The sequence below is a fragment of the Amblyraja radiata genome, chromosome 2, assembly GCF_010909765.2.
Source record: "Amblyraja radiata isolate CabotCenter1 chromosome 2, sAmbRad1.1.pri, whole genome shotgun sequence".
Lineage (NCBI taxonomy): Eukaryota > Metazoa > Chordata > Chondrichthyes > Rajiformes > Rajidae > Amblyraja > Amblyraja radiata.
Window position 1 is genome coordinate 150,027,225 of NC_045957.1, and position 4,079 is coordinate 150,031,303.

The 4,079-nt window shown below is 47.2% G+C and overlaps 1 non-coding gene across 1 annotated transcript; it reads left to right on the forward strand.

The window, feature by feature from the left end:
* The first annotated feature begins 3,523 nt into the window (after window positions 1-3,523).
* Window positions 3,524-3,715, forward strand: LOC116970592. The gene has a single exon (XR_004411210.1). It is a non-coding gene; the product is annotated as a U2 spliceosomal RNA (small nuclear RNA).
* Window positions 3,716-4,079: the final 364 nt, after the last annotated feature.

Genomic DNA, 4,079 nt, shown 5'->3' on the forward strand with positions numbered 1-4,079 from the left:
TCACGGGGGTGTTAGCAAGAACATGAGTGCTTCCTTTCAGTCCAACAGAATTCCCAGCAAAGCTTTCTTGACTACCCTATCCACCTGTGACGGCACTTTCAGTGAATTATGTACCTGTATTCTAGATCCCTCTGCTCTACAACGCTCCCCCTGGCACTACTGTTCACTATGAAAGTCCTGCCCTGGTTTGACTTTCCAAAATACAACACTTTGCACTTATCGGCATGAAATCTCCATTAGCCATTCCACAGCCCACATGCTCAGCTAATCAAGTGCGGTGTAAATTTTGATATTCAACTTCACTGTTTACAATGCCACCCACCTATGTGTCATCTGCAAAATTACTAATCATGCCTTGTACATTCTCATCCAAATCGTTAATATAAACCACAAATAGCAATGGACCCAGCATTGATTGATCCCTGAGGCACATTGCTAGTCACAGGCCTCCAGTCTAAAAAAACACCCTTCCATCACCACCCTCTGTTTCTGTCCATGAAGCTCATTCTGCATCCAGTTAGCTAGCTCTCCCTGGATCCAATGACACCTAACGTTACGGAGCAGCCTACCATGTGGAACCTTATCAAAGGCCTTGCTGAAGTCCATGTAGATAACGTCCAGGGACTTGGTGCCTGATCTGTTGAGTTGCTCCAGCACTTTGTGTCCACTGTGATAATGTTGCATGTTACTTGGCCAGAACACACAACATTAGCAGAACACAAAACTGTTGTGTAAATGGAAAAACCTGGGGAAGCAGAGGCATGCAGTTTATGGTGTTTTAAATCTGTTCACACACCAAGGTGATAAATGTATTAACAGCTGAGAGTCTTTGTGGATTTCATCCATTATCAAGTCTTGTGATGTAGTGGTCTTCGAAGGTTAGGAAATGAACCGTGAGAATAACAGTCTGAAGAAGGGTCTCGACCCAAAACGTTGCCTATTTTCTTCGCTCCATAGAAGTTGCCTCACCCGCTGAGTTTCTTCAGCATTTTTGTCTACCAGTGAGAATAACATCTATATTTCTACCCTTATCCTTATCTCCTTATCTCACACCTTTTGTATTTTCATTAAAAAAAGACACTAAGTGCTGGAGTAATCTAGCAGGCCAGGCAGCATCTCTGTCAGAAGTACCTTCATGTACTTTGTAAAACAGACACAGTCTGAAAAAAGGTCCCGACCCGAAAGTCACCTATGCATGTTCTCCAGAGATGCTGCCTGACCTGCTAGATGACCTGCTAGATACCACTACTCATGAACATCTTGCAGGTGGAATGCGATGAATGAATGAATGAATGAATGAATGAATGAATGAATGAATGAATGAATGTATGAATGATTGAATGATACTTTATTGTCACATGTGACAAGTACTGTGATACTCTTTGTTTTACTTCGGAGTCACGTGAGTGACTACGTGAAGAACCCGCTCAGTGCGCAGGCGTGGCATTACGCCAGCAGTGCAACAGCGGCAGCGGGAGCTAGGCACTCCCGCAACAGAGAAACGGACCGTCAGGTGAGTATCCTGAGGTCGGGTTTCTTTTACAGGGGAGCCCCTTTTTCTGCTTGTGTTTTACAGGCAGAGAAAAAGGCTCTGGAACAAAACTGTCCCCCGTTCGAGGAGGAACGTTTCCCGTCGGGGGGGAAGGGGGGCAGCAACAGGCGGTAGGAGCGACCCGGTGTTCCGTAATTCCCCGACACCGTGCCGAGCCCAGCCCGATAGCGGGCTGGATGTATAGCCACCCGAAGAGGCAGCCGGCAGGTGTTTCCCGATTTGGGACGGGACGTCTCTCCACCCGCACGGGGGGAGAGAGAGCCGCCTGAGCCGCTGGAGCGGCTCATGGAGCAGGTGCCTGCGAGACGAGCTGCTTGAGCGGCGCTCTCGCTACTACAAGGCACAAAAGCTCCAGAAGAAGGCGGTAGGAACATTTAACCGGGCGTTCCGCTATCCCCACACCGCGCCGAAGCCAGTCCCGCTAGTGCCTGAGCTGCGGGCTGGATGTTCAGCCATCCGAAGAGGCATCCGGCCGGTGGCTTCCGACTTGTCGGAGGGGACGTCTCTCCACCCGCAGGGAGAGAGACAGCCGCCTGAGCCGCTGGAGCGGCTCCTGGAGCAGGAGCTCCTGCGAGACACGCTACGTGAGGGGCAGTCTCGCTGGAGGGTTCAGGCATACCCTCCACAGTGCCTAGGCACTGCCCATCGCTTCCTCCTTAGTGTGGTTAGCTTTGGGGTGACCAGTGGCTGGGCTGGTCATGAAGAGGGGTCACTGGCTGAACAATATCGGGAGTATGCTTGAGGTACAGGATCAGGAAGAGCTGCTGGGTGTGGCCGCTATGTGGCTCCACCACTAGCGAGATGGCTTTTCAGTCTCAACTGATGGCCAGCTTACTACCTGTCTTTTCCAAAAAACCTCTCCAAGACAGGTAGCCATGAGGCGTTGGTTTTATCACGCCTCCCCTAAATTGCATTTACTCAAAGTGCCCGCCATTATTGGGGGATACATTGAGCAGCGCATTTAACCTAAATATTTTAAAAATGCATTTGGTACCCTGACGTCGGCTATCATGTCCACCTGCTCATTCCAGAAGGGCAGGGTAGTATGGCAAAACACCTGACCCTACTGTTCAACGGTATACCTCATAACTTCTGAAATGAACTCACAAACCTGCCCTCAATCTATGAAATTAACAGGACTATGAGAACGCCGACCTCATAAGCACAGATCCTGCTACCTGGCACTTACCAAACCAGTCCTAAAAAACTGGACGAAGTGTTCAAACTATTCGGCACAAGAGGGCAGAGTCTGGAATGAGCACCACACTAAACCAGACAGCAGTTCCTCTACGTGTCCACCAGGGGCGTCTACCTCATGGTACTGGTGAAAGCTCGGGGCCTGCATGCCAAACCTGTAGCATTTTAGGCCACGGCCCAGAGCAGGCCCCAGGGGAAAATGTGCCACCCCCCAACAAACATCGTCCCTACAAGAACAAGGAACCAGAAACCGAAGAAAACAACAATGAAGACAGATAAGTATGGTTCCTACCATCACATAAAGGTTAAGGGTTGTACTAACAAGGGGTGGATGAATCATGCCTGGTTAGGAAGCTATCACTCTTGGTAGTTATATACCAAAAAATAAATACAAGGGGAATAGAATTAATATCTTGCCACCAATTCAGCAAGCACCCCAAGTGGTCTACCCTCCCACGATGGTGAATGTCGCACCATCGTTGATAAACCACTTGAGTATTTCACCAGGTATACCCATTCATGGGATTTGTAACTACTACCATGGATCCAAGGATACTTTATGGTAGACATCGACCTTGAAGATGCACACTATTCAGTACCTTCTCATATAAGTTTCGGATATACCGCAATTACCTGGATGGAGTAACCATGATGAGCGTTGCGGCATTTAAGTCAAAGTTATCCAGAATCAACTAGCCCTGACACTTAGAAACATTCCGTCATGGCATGTCTATATATTAACGACAAACTATCCTTGGATACAGCTTTAGCTGCATCGCTTCTCGGCCTTTTGGCTAAGATCAAGTGTAGTATCTGTTATTATCAGTCTAATAATCTGATACGTCCCTTATCTAGGGACCATATATTAAATTAAATTTTGGAACAGGGAGATGGAATAGGGGCTTGCTCCGTCCACTCCACGCATCAACCCAGTATTGCAGTGCCTCTGGGAACGGTGCACAAAATATATATCCAGATATTTACGTTGACCATCCACAACGTTGTTATCTGGTATTCATTAAGACTATCAGTCATGGTGCATTAACCACCAATCAACTACGTGGCAAAGTAATTGGGATATAGCAGCATTACCAGCTACTGAACTTTGTACCTTTCCTATGAGCTGAGATACTAGTGTTCAAAACTATCTCCATACCTGTAATATGGGGGCAAATGGATTAATCTGTAGTGTTATCATGGAATTTATCGGCAGGAAGGATTATGGTTGTACACTTCCACCTGTTTTGAGTAACATCTTATGTGTCCTGATGTGTTACTGAGCTTGTAATACTTAATGCCAATATGAATTGACTTAAACATGTTATATATT